This window comes from Dermacentor variabilis, chromosome 9 (genome assembly GCF_050947875.1).
Source record: "Dermacentor variabilis isolate Ectoservices chromosome 9, ASM5094787v1, whole genome shotgun sequence".
Taxonomy (NCBI): Eukaryota; Metazoa; Arthropoda; class Arachnida; order Ixodida; family Ixodidae; genus Dermacentor; species Dermacentor variabilis.
Window position 1 is genome coordinate 107323798 of NC_134576.1, and position 19230 is coordinate 107343027.

At 48.7% G+C, this 19230-nt stretch overlaps 1 protein-coding gene across 1 annotated transcript in view; it reads left to right on the forward strand.

Annotated features, from left to right (window-relative positions):
- The first annotated feature begins 2003 nt into the window (after positions 1-2003).
- Positions 2004-19230, forward strand: part of LOC142557241 (uncharacterized) — a 145559-nt gene continuing 128332 nt past the window's right edge. The window contains exon 1 of the mRNA XM_075668944.1: positions 2004-2808. The gene's annotated coding sequence lies outside the window, so the exon portion shown is untranslated. The remainder of the gene's footprint in view (positions 2809-19230) is intronic.

The following is a 19230-nucleotide window of genomic DNA, read 5'->3' on the forward strand; positions in this document are numbered from 1 at the left end:
TCAGCGCACTTTAGCACTGAGCAGAAAAAAGATTAGCTCAACCGGGGACAATCGAAGACCACAGCGTTCGCTTCCAAGTCATAGCCTGCGCAGACGTTGGCTCCTAATTAGCACGCAAAGTATACTTTGTGAGGGAGCTTGCTCAAACGGTGTAGTGCAAAACCATAGAGTCGCGCAAAACTATGGATCGAATAGCAAATCTTATCCCTGCGTGTGGCCTTTTGACGCCGATGATCGCGGTGAAGGCGTTTACCGTCTGAAAGCAACAAAATAAAATCCTTTTTTTTTTCTGAAGATGCAAGAGGTTTTAGCCAAAGTGATGTGAAAGACGTCGTACTGGAGGGCTCCACTACGTCTGACTTGATCCACCTGGGGTTCCGTAACGTGCATGCGATACTCGGTGACGCCTACACACATCACACATGCACGGCAATTCAAATAAAAACTTCAACAAGCCCGTAAATATTTTAAAATTGTGCAACAAACAAAGGTTTCATGCGCGGCGCTTCAGTCGGTCTAGCTTTACTGACAACCACCTTTTACACGACGTCAATCGTCGTTACCAAGTTCAATGTCGCTGAACAATCCATTCAATGCACAACAATCGTAGAGAAACTTCAGACGCATATCGCGTGAAAACGATCCTTTCGCCAGCAAATTGGTCAAAGCAAGAGCGCTTGCGAGCTAACGCCATCCATTTTTGTCATCGAACAACGGCTTAACAAGCGCGCCAGTTACCATCTGTAACAACCGGAGACGCGCAGCGACTTAAGTAGCGACTCCGTTAGCGCGCTTTCCGGAAATGCCTACCTACACCGCACGCCAGCGCCTTTCGATGATTACGCAAGCAGGCCACAAACGGCTACGTCACGCCCTCAAGACGCGGCAAATATTCGAACCACGGCAGCGGCGGCCACCTGAAGGTTCGATACGAACGTCGTGATTCGGGCGCAATGAAAGCAAAACACACAGTGAGACCGCAGCACGCGGTCTGACACAAGGGCAGTGGCGCACCTGCCCCCAACGAACGAGGCGAAATCGATGAAAGATTAAAAGAAAGAAAAAAGGGCAAGCCACAGGCCGGTTCAAGTGGGATCGCAATTTGGCAGCCTTTTCCGTCGTCGGATCACGCTCCCGTACTCTTCATCGTGGGCAGGCAAGGTCGCCCGGTTAGAGGCCGCGCCGCGGCGTTCCAAAACGGGCAGGTGCCACACGCCAACCGGCCGACGCGGAAGTTACGGAACCCATAGTGCAGCAAATAAGCAGCGTGGCCATGTATGAAACGATGCAAGTGGCTAGATGGCGTTCACGCTGCAGCCTGTCGGAGTATTTCGCTCATAAAGCTGGCCAAAGCGACTGTCCAGCCACGTTGTTTATCTCGTTTAGAAAATCAGGGAATTTTACTCCCGGTTTAGGCAAATGACGCACCGTTGTCGTACAAAGGGAGCGAAATAAGTGAAAGACCAGTATGTGGCGCTACGTAGCGTCGTGTACTGGCGGCGGTTCTTGTTGAAGCGCACGCTTGCTGCGCTATCCCTTTAGGCCTTCACAACGGCGGCTTTCGCCTTGAGCAGACGACGCTGAGAAAGTGAAACCAGAGCTTAGGCAAAGAGCTGGGAGATGGCGCTAACTAACAACCTTGTGCCACCGTTGAGTAAAGTTTGAACACGAAAGAAAAACTTGCTTCATTCACCGCCTTGCAGGGAAGCTGCAAAGCCAGACGCAAGCAGTCGTTTCGCGTGCAATGTTTTGCCCACTTTGACGTCCTACTTGCCGCATTTTGCTGAGGAAGAATTACAATGAGACCTACATTTTGGGAACTTAGTGAAAGCGGAGTGCGCGGTCCGTTTTCCCGCTCTTTTTTTTTCTTCCATACTCTCCCTTCTGTCGTGACGTCATGTTGTCGTCACGGGCGTAGGCGGAGGATGAGGAGGTGGGGAGAGCGCGCGCCGCCGTTTATGGTGAAGTGTTGCATGCGCAGTTTTTATTCAGCCTGTCCCAACGGGGCGTGGAAGCGGCGCCGGCGGCGAAAGCGCGCATGCGTGGGGGGATCGGCGCCTGTGCACGGATGGCTGCTGGCCGTTCGCTCGCTGTGGTGGCGGGGAAGCGGCGCTTGCGGCGGCAGCGGTTCTCGGCCGACGCATTTGGGAGACCGTGCGCGGCAGACTACGCGAGCACCGGCGACCGCTACGGGATGGTCTAGCCTAGCGCCTGCGCGCGTTGCGAAGTTTGTCTGGGCCTGTGCGCGAGCGTCGAAGAGAAATTTCGATCGACTACGACCGTGCGAGCGCGCGTTTTTTCGTCTGCGAGGCTGTTGGGGCGCCCGAAAAGCGTCGTCTGCACACACCTGTTGCCAGGTGCCGGAGGGCGCGATCGTTCTTTTGCGCGGAGGAGTGCGCGAGATTGCGCGGGACGCTGTGTGGTGCTTCCGTCTGCCAGCCACCGTGCGGAAGGATTGTGTCGTCTGGAACTTCTCTCAGGAGTTTTTCTGTCGTCTGCATCGGAGGAACAGCGTTTTGACTAGCTTATTTTTGGGCACCCTTTTTTTCTTCTTCATCAAAAGTGAAACATTTGGAGCACAGTTTGTAGTGTTGGAAAGTCGGTGAACGTAGCGCACATATATGATTGAAAGCTGTGGGAAAGGCCTTCCATGAGACATTGAAACAATTTCGTCCAGCATCCAGTGACGTTACGAAAAGACTGACTGAGAGCGGTTGACTGAAACGACAACTTCTACCTCCTCCGGACTTCACGACAGCGGGCTACAGCTGCGTCGTCGCTGAATCGGAATCAAGCTCATTCTACCCTGTAAGTGGCGCACGTTGAATAGTTACACGTCATATCTCACTCTCGCGCGGTTGTCACCAAACTCACTCCGCGTAGGGTGTGGTAATCCCTGCGATTACGTACGTCGGTTTCTCTCATGACGAAGAAGTGTTGGCGTAACATTTAAGATACCGCGCTAACATAAAAGATCACCCCTAGTGACGGCCGGAGGCACGCCTATAAAAAGCAGAAGAAATCTTTTAAGTTGCCTGGAGAACGTCACCCGCGATAGGCGGCTGCAGACGGCATTTAGGGAAAACAAAGGACGCCAAACGCACGAATACAAATAAAAAAGGAAATACGACCCAAAGAAAGAAACTTGCACTCACGATGCGTACAGCTGTCGCACGGAAAGATTGTTGTTCAGGTGACGTCGGCTTCCAACAAACGACTTCTGCTTCCTTGTGCGAGAGGCTTCGCGCGATCGCCGTCTACAGATTTTGCGTCCACCGATCTGTGAAGCATAAACAGCAGCGGTCCAGTATAAGTTTCTTGAGCGCGTGAAATACATGTTGACTTAGTAATCCTTACAGTTGTCCGTGATCACGACGAGTGCTCCGTTGAAACAGTTGCAAGCTGTCACACTTACAGCATAGACTGCATGCCTGTCACGCTTAAAGGAACTATCCGATTCGTATTCCAGCGCTGCTAACGATTTAAGCATTGTGTGAAAGTTTGCGTGCTATAGCTTCATGGGCACACACAACTATACGCATCGATATGGTACACCAGACGCTTTTTGCTTGCGCTATAATAATTTTAAAGAGTGCCTACGGCAGTCGGCGCAATTTTGTTCCTTCAACTGGATTGTTGAAAACGCCGGAAACACTTGCACAATACATCGAAATGCGTTACTGAATAATTTAGAAAATTTCATTCAGTAAAACTTCGCGCTATTACTTACGGCACATATATGGCAATTTACGAATTGCAGCCGGTGAAATTGCAAGGCACATTCACCTGGAACGAAAACTGAGAACGGTACCGGTTGCGCGATATTAAAGGCGCAGTGTTACAATTATTTTTAAACAAACCGCCGTTTTATGTCTTGAAGCGCAAAAATAACTGTGACGCCGATGCATTGCGTTGCAGACTTCGGGAGTGAATATCTTTGAAACTGTAGTGTCATCCTGAAAATTCGTTCTAAGCGAACCCCTTCCCAACTCATCGGCTACGGTTCCTATATTGCAATATGCGCTGTATACTTAGTTCACAACTTTAATAGTTAAATTGTGCCATGTGGCACAGGTAACTTCAAAAAAAATTCTGTATATACCTAAAAAAAACTGGTATATATGTGTTCCGACGATTAAGATGGCGCACGTCAAGCAAACTTCGAGCGGCGGTATCGGCTGTGACTGCGACTGCGACTACGGATGTGTCTTGGCCAGTTGATGTTCCCGACTTGAATTGCCGCGCTACGCACTGTAAAATAATTCACGCCCTTAAATGTGAATGTGTCTACATTTCACACCCTTACATTCATTTTTGGTATAAGAGTGTGATTTATATACATATACACCCTTATTCACTTCTAAGGGCGCAAATCATTTTACATTGCACCCGATGTTTCATGGATCTTTCACATTCTCCACCATGGCCGCGATTGGCGCCAGTCAACACTCCGTAGGTCAGGGTTATAAACACGTGCACACAAATGCCCAAGAAAATTTAACGAAGGAGCAGCCTTAACAGTATAGGTCGAATGGTACAGCAGCATACATGACGCATGCGGAAGCACTTGCCTTTGTCTTGCCTGCCTGTGTGCCTTGTCTTTTGTTTGCGTTAACTTTTTCCTCTCCAGCGGAAGCGCGCATTCGGCTTGTGCGGGTGGCAAGTTGATTCTTCCTTCATTATTAATGTGAAGTTTATCGCAAATTTAGAGCTCATCTACGATGGATTCTATGGTGCAGCATGTTAAACGAATGCCGATTTCCTTCAGTGTTTCATTAAGTTCATTGTCTATATTATTTCTGTTATAAATCGAGCCCACCCCCTACCCCCTTGGTTCTTCTCGCTAATTTCTGTTAACTCAAGGCACAATGGTATATTTCGCTTAGGAGAAGAAGAAAGAAAAGTGAATGGATAACAGAAATCTGCTACGTCAGAGCACAACGCAAATGTGAACTAAGACGCAAACAGCGACAAAGCCCTCAAATTCCACAGTCCCCCTCTGACGTCACAAATTTCGTCAATGACCGACCGCGAGGAGGGTTAAGACTCCATTATGCGTAAGCAAGGACATTTAGCTGGCCGAAACAGTATACTCATACTCAAGTGGGTAGAAAGTTTAAACTCTATGCGGAAGGAAGGGGCTCACATGCAGCAACATTTTACATTATATATATATATATATATATATATATATATATATATCGCAAGATATGGGGCGTCAAGCAATGACGTGTTCGCTGTCATATATATCTCGGCCAAGTCCACCTTCAAGCATCTGTTTTGTCCGCTACTAGTTCATATCTGTCCGCGCAGAAAAAATTCAGAAGACGTTGTAAAGGAGCGACGTGGCAGTATAGACTGATTTAATGTCTGCCCACATGATAGTTAATTTAGGCTCAGCGACGAAGAACGTAGCCGGAATGACTTATAGAATTGTATTTCGCTAGAATAGCAGCTTGGGCTTGTTGGTTTTCCATCCTGCTAGTAACAGCGCAAAATGTAGACAAGGGACGAGACAAGGGCGCTGTTACTAGCAGGACTTATAGAATAACTTAGTAGAACGAACGCATACTTTAGAAGGTCGTTCACTCTGTACTTGAACCTAACACGAGGCTGCAATTAGCAGTTACCTTCTAACTAGAGCTAGAGCTTAACATAAGGTTAGGAAGTTACCAGAACTCGCAGGCGCTATCGTCAGGAATTCGATACCACGGGACGTCAAACAAACGAACACGTACTTATTCATTGACGCATTGAAAGTTCTTATTTCAGTATTAATACTCGCATTCATGTTGAATATAATCATTAGTTCACATATGCTAAAGAACAAGTCAGCTCACAAACAACTTTTCTTAATGTTCTACGTTTGTTGTATTGAGAAACGTTGACGCAAGCAGCGTAGTGATAAGTATCCAACCCCGGACCCGGGAATCGCTCTCGTGGATATTAGTTCGAACAGGGTTTCGCGTGGTCTGTCGTAATTTTGTGTTGCTTTAAGTAAATCTTTGCACCTTAGAAGAGTGGAAACAGTAACACAACGTCTGGAATGCTATAAATTTTACTGATTTCAAAAGATGCCGGTCAATCACCATTGGTTTTGATGACGGTTGGTGTGCTAATGACATATCGTCCGCGCATACGGCCGCCGAAGAAACCACTGACATCTCTCCTTCTGCGGCCAGACGATGAACAAACTGATCAGCGCAGGCACGCTATAGCGTGTACTTTTGAATGCATTTGCTGTGGCCACACGCTGCATTTAGCGTACTCGAGGACGAAAGACAGTCTGTAATAACTGGTTATAACGACTCTCACCATATTTAACCCCCTCCCTGACGTCTTGTTATTATCGGACTGTTATCGCGGAAGTTACCTGCGGGATTTAACGAGTTCTGCATGAAGCAAGCTACGAGGACGAAGCTTGCGACTTCCTTCTTCAGTCATGGCTATGAAAGCCCAGTACGCGTACTTTGTTTTTGTTTTTTTTCCTTCTCCCTTGTAACCTGACAACGAGACAGGAGAAACCGTTATTTCCGGCAATGGGCCTTCGTGAAAGACAAGAACATATCGTGCGTAATGACGCGTTCCTTATCACGCTGTTCAATCGCACTTTTGTGGTCGCGAAACACCGGGTAATATAAAAAGGCGTTATAGACAAGCTGTAATACATAGCATTTGTGCTTTAAGCTTCGGCTCCGTAGCTGCGGGAAGATATACTGCGGTGTCCTGTGCAGGAGGGCTTCGTTATTTTTTTACGACGCCACAACACCGTCCGAGAGAAGGGCTTTAAAGCGCATGGAGTGTATATATACGACGGACGGAAACACAAGCTCTGCGTGCAAGAGACTGCGCCAGAAGGTAATTAAGGCCTACTATGGACAAAAACAAGCGATCGAAACGAAAAAAAAAAAAATGAAAAGAATCATGGACTGGCAGAGCGTGCTTCGTCGGCTCGAACTAGCGACTGCTCCTGACGGGCTAAGAGATGGCTTACAAATATATATGTACACACGTACACTTGGAGGTAAGGTGAGCATTAGAGGGAAGATTAACTGGTCCCGCTTTATCTACGCTTCTACGCCGAGAGAACTCCGGCAAGCTAGGAGTGCGTTTACTGCTATAGCAAGCGCTGGCCTTACTATCAGTTCACTCCCTAACCCGAACAGTCATCATCATCGTCGTCGTCATCATCATCATATTTTTATGTCCGCTGGCAGGAAGAAGGCCTCTCCCCGCGATCTCCAATTACTCCTGTCTCGCGCTATAGGTGATTGAAACTTGCGCCACAAATTTCCTACTTTTGTCACCCCACCTAATTTTCTGCCGGGCTCGAATGCGTTTCCCCTTCCTTGGCACCCATTCTGTAAATCCAATGGTCCGCCGTTTATCTGCCCTACGCATTACATGGCCTGTCCGGCTCCGTTCTTCTTTTCTCTCGATGTCAACAACTAGAATACCGGCTATATCCCTGTTTGCTGTCTGATCCACGCCGCTCTTTTCCCGTCTTTTAACTTTACGCCTAACAATTTTCGTTCCATCACTCTTTTCGCGCTCTTTGACCTCTTCTCGATCTTCCTTGTTAACCTCCAAGTTTCTGCCCCGTATGTTAATTAGCATCGGCAGAACTCAATGATTGTGCACCTTCCTTTTCAACGACAGTGGTGAGTTTCCGGTCAGGATTTGGTAATGCACGCCGCACGCACTACAGCCCATTTTCGTTCTTCAGCAAATTTCCTTCTCATGACCACGGTCTCCTGTGAGTAAGTGAACCAGATAAACGCGATGCTGCACGGAGAGGTTCACTGGCGATCATGAATTCTTGTTCCCTTGCCAGGCTATTGAACGTGATATTCGTCTTCTGAATATTAATCTTCAACTCTACTCTTACACTTTCACGGTGAAGGCGCTCAGTCATTAGTTACAGCACATTGCCCGAGCTAGATACAGTCGAACGCCTTTATAACGAAGTGTTCGGATGCCTCTGAAATAATTCGTTCTACACGTAACTTCGTTGTAAAAGGTCGCGCACCGCATAGCTCACAATAGAACCGGAGCTGAATCATTTCCTTCGTCATATAGGTTATTTTGTTGCAGAGGTGTTCGTTATAGAGGCCTATGGACTGGAGTGGGAAGTCGGGTGCGTGGCAGGCGAGAGGAAGTAACACCGACTACAGTGAACTCTCACTTGATTGAACTTCAAAGGACCGAAGGAAATTGTTCACTTAACTGAAAGTTCACTAAACTGAATATTCACTAGACCAACATAAGACATGGCATACAGAGTCAAAAGTTTGAAAGTGCAATTCATGGAGCAAAAGGCATGGCAACCATAGTGTTAAAAATGTGTGAAATGGAATTTGTACATATCAAAAAATACAAGGTTCATAACAGTTATAATGCTGCCTTTCTCACTTAGAAAAAAAAATCTGTAATCTTCTTCTGCACTTGTACTTTAAAGCACAGGAAGTAACAAAACTGTCCAAAGAGTCAATGTTTTTGTACACTTCTTCTAGCCCAGCTTGCTGTTGAGACACAAAGTCTCTCAATTTTCCAATGTACCCTACAACCTCAGCTAGAGTTATAGGCCTTGAAACTGGCTTGGCAGTTGCCTCTTCGTCTCTTCTTCGTCTTCTTCGAAAGAAAGAGACGACGACTATGCCACGACTAGCCGGTCGGAAAAAAAAAACACACCACGTGGTTTGTGGTGTGACAGAGATCGCCGCTTTGCTCTGGCGGCGTTGTAAGCGTCAGCGATGGTACTTTGTTAATTGCCTCCGAGATTACATTCTTGCTCGTTTTGTGCGGCCGATCTTGGAGGCCATGCCTCGTTGCCTTTTATTTTCCGCGCCGCCGCTTTGCCCCAGGGGCGCTGTAGCGCCAGCGACGTTACATTGCCGCTGGGGCGGCAGTTTGATGAGGGCGGGCATCTGTTCTGATCGTAAAAATAAGCCTTGGTCCTCTGAGCGAGTTGGTTAAACTGAAATATTGACTGTTCCGAAATTCGTTTAAGTGAAACATTTTTGCATAGAATCTATAAGAAAACTGCCGGGGATTTTTAAAAAGTTTGTTATTCTGGAATATTCGATAAACCGACGTTTGTACAACTGAGAGTTTACTGTATTAACTTCAGCGCGCAATGATTGGATAGCGCTCGGAGCCGGTATTGGGCAGGCGCCAATGATCATCGCCGGTTCTCAAGCTCCGTCCAGTTCAGCGCGCACTGAAATTGACAGTCCACTTGGTGGACACTCACACAATGCCCCCCCCCCCCCCCTGGTGATTACACGATCAGTCGCATCTCCCACTCTAGACGTTGATAAATGTCCTTCGGGGTCACATTGAACCGTAAGCGAACATCGTTTGTGACGCATAAACCATCGCCGCTACCCGCAAGGGCCCCCTCTCCAAACTCCTTCACGCGAAACGTCACAGCCGTTCACGATGATTTCCCACTGCGAGACCTCGATTGTGCGAGAGGGACAGTGCTACGTCTATTCGGCGATGCGGCGACGCCGAAACCACGTGAAAAAGGCAAGGGAGCTGGGTCGTCGTAGTATAAGGCCTGGGCGACTGTAATGCGATAGCGTTATTAGGCTCGGGCCGCGTTACAATCCACGCCATTTTTCTTTTAGTTTCGTACAGTGCTTAGTACAGTACAGTACAGTGCTTCTGGCGAAAAGTCTTCGACCAACACTGACCGGGAAGCAACGAGTGTCATTTGATGGATTTCTAACAAAAACAGAGATGGAGGAAGCAGAAGCTTTGCGCGCGGCTCATGATTTCGATACGGTCTTTCTCAGAAAGCTTTGCAGCTGAAGGGGAAAAAAAATTCGTCTTGGAGCATCGATAGAACCCTGGAATGACGCTTTTTGCTTTCTCCTTATCCATCTGCTTAGCAGGCTGTGGAGAGAGAAACAGCGTCTGCCTTTAGCGTTGAACGTGCCTAACCCGCTTTATTTAATTGTCCTGCAGAATAATTTAAGGTTTAACATTAGCTGTATTCCGTAGTGTCTACAAGCGCATTCTCCTGGCCTGCGCAATTTTCGGCGGGCAGTCAAAGAAGCGCTTAACAAATTTATATTGCGCGAAATACTCAAGTACAGCAGTCACCCGAATAGAGCTTCTATGTGACGTAATTCACTGTATCTGCAGTAGACGCCACGTGATGCGTATAGGCGGCATAACCGGTGCACTGTTAAATTTACCCAATGGGTGCCAAGGGGAGGGGGGAGCACAGTCGAGGACGGGACAGAATTAAGTTGTCTGTAGAAATTAAGGAATTTGCAGACTTATAAGATCGAATCATCTGGTGAAAGACTCGGAGCAATATGAGATCGCGTGGAGAGGCCTCCGTCATTCAGTGGACATAATTAGGATGATGATGATGATGATGATGATGATGATGATCTGCAACTGATTATGTTTATTGTGCCGATGGTGACAGCGAGCCACAAAACACCAGCCCTACTCACGAAGCACTGGAATGAGCGTAACGGAAAGTCGGACACACCTAATTCCTACATCGATCGCGCTGCGGACAATGTTACTGCTCCGGCGAAGAATCACAAAGCACGACATTTTCATCCAGAACGCATAAATAGAGCAGTAAGGGCATCTATATATGTTCTCCGTAATCTAAGGGCGAATTAGACGTCATCTCTTAGGTTTCTGTAAAGCACACAGACGTGTCGATGCAAGACCGCGCTATATTCCGGTTTAAGCCACGGAAGCTGGTACAGCAATTTACACGCGGTCTCAGCAGAACGAACGAATGGCATTCAAATTTTTGTGTTCAGAAAAAGAAAAATACCACATAGCATGAAGGCCAGAGCTGTCTCTAAATCGCTTCTAACATTCAAAACGACCCGTACGTTACCTGGCAGAACTGTCCCAGTTGCACGCGGCGTCAATGCAGCTTAATCTTGTACGCTGTTTTCTTGGTTTATGTAATGTTTAAGCCAACAGCATCAAACAAGAGAACTCTGCACATTGCACCTGACCTTTAATGCAGCATTCCTGCTTGAGAGAAGAAAAAAAAAAGACGTGCAGGTCCAACGCAATGTTGGAATGTAAACGACTCGCAGTGTCTTTGAGTTAGTAAGGTAGCAGTAGTATAGCTGATGATACCTCCACGGCCTCGTCGCCTGTGTAGCTGTTGGCTAGGGAGCCTACATGCAAGCGCTGTTTTACGGTGGTGATAATTAGCACCGATATTAACGCGACAGCGTTAAGGAGCTCGTGTCGCAGAAAAGCCGGTGTCGTCGGCGTCGGCGTCCGCGGCGTTGGCCGTGAGCGATAAATCACGGCAGGCACTTCATAAATAAAAAGCAACTTCCAAGATGGGCTGGGTGGGAATCGAACCAGGGTCTCCGGAGTGTGAGACGGAGACGTTACCACTGAGCCACGAGTTCGATGCTTCAAAGCGGTACAAAAGCGCCTCTAGTGAACGCGATGTTGCCTTAGAAAGGAGCTGTTTCTAAGGCTCAGGCGTGCGTCGCTTGCTCAGGCGCACATTTCGTTGTCGCGCCGAACGCTGCGTTGCGCGACGCTCACCGCGTCCGATGCGGGGGGCGTAGTCGCTGCGCCGTAGCCCATTGTCTTTCACCCCTTGGCGGGTCGACGGGAACGCTGTCGCGTTCCACTCTTGAAGGCGAAGCTTAAGCGTCCTCCAATTTTTTTGACCGTTATTTATCGCGAAATTTGGTGAGTAGCCGTCTTGGTCCCCAATCACGCTAGAATTCGTGGCGCATTCCTGCTTTCTTCTTTTTTTTTCTGTCACACTCTCATGTACCCGTGTTGATACGCACGAAGCCTGCTTGCATCTTTAATATAGTGAACGCTTTCTTCCTTTTATTTTAACACGCCAAACATTTTTTTTCCATTGCATGTTGTGAGACATGTATACCGCAACAAGTTATAAGGCACGGTGGCGTGCCCGAGGTAGTATTATCTCACGCCAAGCGTGTAAACTGCATTAAGCATTGTCGTTGCCTTCCACTTGTACGCAATATATGAAGGGTGTTTTTCAAAGTGTGCTGTAATAAAGACTGTGCTTACTAGCCTGTTTAGCTAAAAGGTAGGTGTGCCGTGTAATGCGCTCGGACATGCTATGTGTATCTGTCTGCTGAAGCCAAAATTTATTTAAGAAATTGATTAGTTTCATGTCATCAAGTCTTGCCGGAAATGTGGGCTGTCGGCTGGTCTTTCGCCATCTTGTCTTCCACATCTTATAACTTGTTGAAAATTCAATATGCCAGTCTATGTATACCCTGAAACAGCGCTTGAAAGTAGGCTCCCTACTCTTGGCTGTCTGTGTGGAATAGAGACAAGTTGGTTAAAGGTGCGTGCACAAAGTAGCACGAAAAATGTATAAACGAATTCATTTAAAGCTTCTAGAGGGGGCGACATTCGCGACCGCCGCGCCACCTGTACACAGCACGAGAAATCGGGGACGGAATGCGCCGGGGATACTGTGTTGTCTGATATGTGTAATGCCTTACTTTAGAGCGCAGCCCTTAAGGCCCGTTCACACTACACGAAATATCCGGCGAGCGAAGCGGATTCGGCCGCTTTCGACGCCGAGGAGGGCGGAAAGCGGCGCGGTGAAGGCAATCGGTCCAGGACCCATTCTTGCCGCTTTCGCCGCCGCCGGAAGTTGCGTTTTTGACGCCACAACGCGTCTAATCTCAACATGGCAGCCAGCATGTTAGAGCGACCGGCCTTCTCCGTGGAAATGCTCATCGATACAATTAAGCAGCACCCTATACTGTACGACAAAAGGCACTTGAACTTCAAGGACATTGCCTACAAAGAGCAGCTATGGGACAGGGTCAGGAAAGAATTAGGAGTGAGTGGTAAGTACAACTGCTATTCACGCTTACTTCCGCCGATGCCGGAGCGACAAGAGTTTCTCATTGCCAGTACCTTGCTTTTATGCATATTCTCCATCAAACGTCAGCAAACATTTTTCCCGCGCCGCTGCTTGCTCCTATGCCGTGCATGCTCAGCTCGTGCGCCGTTCGAATGCCTGCGCAGGCATGCACGCGCGACACTGATGGCATGCACCGCGAGAGTAGAGCAGTGTAACAATAGAAACTTTTCTGTGCTACAACGGTGAGCGTAAAGTTTTCTAACGATTCATGCAGTGGCAAGAGATTGTTGGCCTGTCCCAACCTATCCCGTTCCTGCAAGGACGGGCGGACCCACGACAGGTCGTCGCCGCCGCCGCGATCTTGGTTGCTCAGCCCGTCGCAGCTCTTGAAGCATAGCCCTCATTGAGTTGCAGAGGAGAATCGCGACAATTTCTTCCGACATTTCCTCGTCTTCTGAAAAGCTCGCCATCGTGCTGTGCTCAGTATCTCGCAGCTGGAAGCCCAGCAACGGCGCAGTACAAGCAGACGCAACAAAAGCCCGCGAACGAGAGGCACTCACGTGCACTGTCGTCTCGTTCGCGAAGTAGCGAAACCGAAAAAGAAACTGCCGCGAGATATCGCTGTCGTTGCGGAAAAGCGAGAAGCGGCGGCGGATCCGCCGATGCGCGCGTCAACAGATGAGAACACGCTCTCTTTTTTTCCGGTGAGCGAATCCGCTTCGCTCGCCGAATTTTTGTAGTAGTGTGAACAGGCCTTTAGGCCTGCGGCGGCGAGCGGTGGCGGCGTAATCGAGCGAACAAGCATAGCAAAAGATGAAAGACCGAACGCGGAGCGGAAGATGAAACACGCGAGCCGGGAACGGCGCGGACCAATGAGAGCGGCCCCTTCAGTGACGTGCGCGCTGGAATCTGGTGTCATGCGGACCCTCCCGACCGCTCGATGCGTACTCGTATCTGGTCTCAGTTGGACCGCTCGTTTCGTACGAACGTCTGCTCGCGTCAGGTCTCGCTCGCGCTTGTTTGGTCTGCTTGATTTGGTCTCGTTTGCGCTTGTTTTGAGTGTCATGGTTTGCGATTGTCTTGTAATCTGATCGTATGCGCGGCGCGAATCGTGTAGTACTTCCTGGAAGCCACGCGGCAACCGACGATTACACTGGAACCTTCGCCCAGTCGCGTACAAAAGCCGACCCGCTTGACCCGCAGATAAAATTTTCGACGATTGCCGACTCTGCTACATGCCTCTCTCGACTTCTTTGCCTCAATATATCGTGTAATGAAAACACGCGTAGAGCTGCGCTCAAATTTTTCATTATATGTATCGTAATCGTCGGAGAATTGTATTTTTTTAATGGGCGGGGCTTTCAATTATGGGGCTTTACGTGCCAAAACCACTTTCTGATTATGAGGCACGCCGTAGTGGAGGACTCCGGAAATTTCGGCTACCTGGGGTTCTTTAATGTGAACCTAAATCTAAGTACACCGGTGTTTTCGCATTTCGCCCCCATCGAAATGCGGCCGCCGGGGCCGCGATTCGATCCCGCGACCTCGTGCTCAGCAGCCCAACACCATTACCACTGAGCAACCACGGCGGGTTGGGCGGGGCTACGTACAACGTGAGATCTGTTTCGCGAGCAGTTATGAGACTGCAAATCGCGCTTTTCGATGTCGCACGTCGCTCAACGTAGACAAATCCTTGGACGCTTGCAAGGAAAGGACTGTGTGCGTGCAGCATCATTATGCGTCCGCACTTATCCCGTGGGCGTTCCTATAGTTTGGTGGACACTGTGGGCCAGAACAATGTATCGAAAGCGCGCGTATGGTGAACCAGTTTGCTGCATTTCGTAGTTACTCCATTTCATTTCAACGCTCTCTTATCCACCACGCCTAGTGCCCCGTTCTGGCTACGCATACTTGAAAACGAATTAATTTCTGGGATTTTACGTGCCGCCAAACCACGATCTGATCAGGAGACGCCCGCCCGCCTTGAGAATTTTGACCGCGTAGACTTCGTTAACCTGCACGTAGAGCTAAGCACGCCAAGTGCGCTTCCTTATTCGGTGCCCATCGAAATGCGGACGCCGCGGTCGGGATCCGAACCCGTGACCTCCTGCTTATCACTTGAACGCCATAGCCGCATAGAGGGTAGGTCGGTAAATATGGGTACCGTACAAGCCCATAGCATGCGAGGAAAGGAGTGGTACGTATAGTGTACCGTTATAAAATGCACTCCGCGGACTAGATGCCATAGTATAAAAGCTAACAAGCTTACGGTACCGCCGGCTTGAAAAGTGTCGCTCTTCTGCCGCAGGTTGGTGCAATTCCGTGCACTCCCTGTCTGAGAGGAACGCGGAGCTGGCGTCCCTAATTCGGGTTCGTATAGGTTCGTCGTCCGGGTGCAGCAAGCTTTTTGGGCTAATTAAACAACGTGAGCGAGTCAGCGCTATGCAACTGCAAAATGTATCAGAAGAGGCAGACGCTCCGCGGAAGCTGTCGCCTTTGTCTGGGGAAAGCAGTTCGTGCATGTGTATGCCGACCGGGCCTCCTCAAATCACTGTCGCGTCAGATACACGTCCAATTCCTGAAGGACGCCTTTTCTTTATGGACACTGTCACCAATGAAACTGTATCTTCTTCCAAGCGCACAAATGAAAAAAAAGAAAGAGTCGCAGCTCCGGGCGTCCGTCGTCTGACGCAACCGCTAGCAGGTTTCTCTTAAAGGTTACTCAAAAAAATCCAGAATGGCATGGTCCTCTGCGTGCCCCTCAATGTTGTAGTACAGTCGGAAAGCCGTGATGAATGTTGTCGTCACGGCGCCGACAGACCAGGTGCGCATGCGTGCGGAACGTAGTGAAATATGTCTATTATAATTCGTAATCAACTGTCTTTAAACGATATTCTAGTTGACATAAAGAGAAAAGAAAAGATGGAGATGGGCAGGGCCATGTAATGGCGCAGGGTAGATAACCGCTGGACCATTAGAGTCACAGAATGGGTGCCAAGGGAAGCGAAGCGTAGTCTAGGATGGCAGAAAATTAGGTGGGGCGATCAAATGAGGAAATTCGCAGGCACAAGTTGGAATCAGCTATAGCGCAAGACAGAGGTAATTGGAGATCATTGTAGGTAATTGCAGGGAACATAAAAAATACGACGACGATGATGATGATCTTTAGGCCTTCGTTGTTGGCTTCATTGGTTGTCAGAAAAATTGAGCCCCTCGGTCTGGGCCTCCTCGGTTCGCCCAGAACTTCTCGCTCAAGCCTTAAAATCTTGGTATTTCGCAAGGCATCTAAAGCGACACACCGCCTTTATCGACCTGCAACACTTCTGTTGGCCTTGGGCCAAATATTGTTGTACTTGCCATTATTGCAAGGCGAATAGCCGACGACCTAACAACATTAATTCCGCCATCGGCGTTCGTCTTGCAGTACCGCTTCGTGCGTACTCGAAGAGGAGGTAGTGCACATCTTCACATCATATGCGTGGGTCCCGCAACGTCACCGCGTACTGAACGAACCCTTTCTAAGCTACGTAGAAAGTGCCGGGCACGTGATGTACTAAAGCCGCTAACTGTGCTATAAACTTGGAACGTTTATCTACTCGCTTATATTTGACGGAACCGACAGTTTAAAAAAAAGAAAGGCACAGAATTGAAGAGAGACTAAAGATGGCCGCTATTCCTTTTCGCTGTCTATTTAGCCCCGTCTAAAGCTGGTATTGGACCGTAGCCACTACGCTCTATCGACACTTTTCCGTGGCGCTTACGCGTATACGCACTAATGCCTCTTGAAAGCAACGTGTGCATATCTTTCATATCGCTCGTGAGTAATACGTGAAGTCCCGCTGCTTCGGGATCTTACAGCTGCCATTTCACGGCACCGAGAAAAAAAAAAAAAAAGATAAGAACACCTCGTCTCACGGTGCGAACCGAACGCCGCGATATCTCGTTACACGCCTGCAGGACGCGCTTGACCCGGCATGTAGGTAACTATACCGCGACGCCGCGCGCCTTTTCCCGCCACTTTCTCCGGCATCGTTTATGCATACGCGCGACCCGGCCTTGAGAGGGCCAACGAGGACGCTCGCGGCTCCTTGACGAAAGTTCGTTCACTCGACGAGATCTACGACAGCGTCGTCCCTTTCTGCAGACTCCCACGTTACCTTATACCCATGTCTCGGAGTTCTTTCTTCTTTTTTTTTTTTTGCCGCTCAGGACTATACAAAAGCTTTGTACGCGCCATTAAAGACGCATCATGCCGTGTGCAGAGGGAAAAAACGAGAGAGCTCGCGCGAGTGCGACGTGGACACAAGTTTACTTTCCGCTTCGCTGTGTTCCATATAGTGTACATATACACGCGGGAAAACGCAGGTGAACCCATACAGCGAGACACACAGGGGGTGCGCACTTTTCCGCTATCGTATAGAGTCTCTGTGCCCTTAATACTACGCAGCGTTTTGAAAAATTGGCCCTATAGTTGGTTCGCTGGTGTGTTTGACGGACGTTTCTGGCCTCGTAAGAATCGGGAGTTTCAGCCGCGGCCTCGACACTAAGAAATGTGTACACCCTTTGGGGCGTATCTTGTCAACAAAAGATCGCTTATCTATCCGCGTGCCTCTCTTTTCTTTGACGCTGCAGGCCCCGGATACTTCCAGGTCGCCAACGGCGGCGGGCGTATCAGCGCAATATAGATAGCGCTCCTGGCGATAAAGTAATCGCAATGTGGCAAATACAGGAAATGCACGAGAGATATAGATGGAGGACACGGTAGGCCCTCAAAGAGTGTAAATTTCTTTCCTAGTGCATTTAAATGTATCGCAGCGTACGCAATACTGACTCACCGGCAAATGGAATGACAATAACGGCGCCCGCAGCGACACCTTGTGGCACTTCGTTGAAGTACAGTGCGCTGTAAAAGTTCACGGTGCAAAGCCGTTCTCTTCGAAAGAAGAGAGCCGTTACACTTGATTATGTTGTTTGGAACATACTTACACGCAAGTATTTAAGTGCGCATAGTCCTTAGTTGGAATAATAGTTCTGTGTGTTTTAGTTGTGACATGGCACCACTAGATGATGACAGAACCGCTACTTCTCACGTAAGCGTCTGTGGTACTCATTAAATTGTAATACACTTACGGAAGAGCCGGAACACTCGTAAAAATGTTTAATAACTGTGCTGGAAAAGCCAAATTTAACATCGTCACTTTCTCGAAGTCAGCCTGCAACTTAATACATATGGTGGTTGTATGTATTGCGATGTGCGGCAATTACACCGTCCTTACAAGCCGATTCTGTGGCGAAGCAGTCAAGAGACGAACCTTCATCACTTCCAACAATTTTTTGACAGGCGGGTGGTAGCGACTCCTGTCAATTACAAACATCTCTTGTAATGATGGGGCAACCTTTCGAGAGCGAGGTTTTGACATTTGGCTTGTGAGTTTCCTATGTAGTGTTCACATCGCCTCGTTGACGTCTGTAAGACGTAGAGCGTCTTGCTGTATTTGCGGGAATTTGGGGCCGTTTCCTCTTCCAGCGCTATAAAAAAAAAAGTTACTGCAGCAGCATAATTTAGTAACCTAGATTAATTTATTGTTTTCTCTGTTGTGCCTTTAAACGTGAACGAACGGCTTCGCGAACCCGAAACTTCTGGTCGCTGGCGTTAAGTCTCTGAACTACCGAACGTTCACAACTCCACGCTCACTTTTTAAAAGCTGAAAAGGCGGAGCGCGGCCTTCATTTTTTTTTTTTTCGGTCTCCCTGCTTCGAGCAACAAGAACGTGGCAGTCTTGCGACCAGCGACACTCCTTCGCCGATACATACACACGGGCGCTGGCCTGCAGCGCCAGCGCGCGCATGTCGTTATATGGTCTCGCGCGCGACACGGGCGTATCTCTCCTTTTCCACCGTGGCACCGATGGAAAGCCCCCCTGTGCCCACATGCACAGAGAAACGCGCCGCGCGCGCGGCACCGCCCACGAATTTTGAGGTAGAGTAACCTCGTCGAAGGCAAAGCGAAAGCGAGGAACTCAGTCAGCAAAGTGTGGAGAAAGTTGGCCGCTCTCTTCCTCTGGTGTCAATGCTGCGCGCCGTTAGACGCATGAGTGAATGCGTGTTTCAACCGCTGTGCGGCGCCTCCATGCGAGCGTGTGCTTTTTTTTTTTTTTTGTGCCTGTGTGCGTGCGTATGTGTACGAGTGAGTGCGTGTCTGTGTCTGAGTGTATACTTTTGGGAGTGAATGAGAAAGAAAGAAAGGGAATGTATGTGTTGTGTGAGAGAGAGCGAGTGAGTGCGTGTGTGTGTCTGAGTGTACCTTTTTGCGAGTGATTGAGAGAGAAAGAGATAGTGTATGTGTGTGTGTGAGCGAG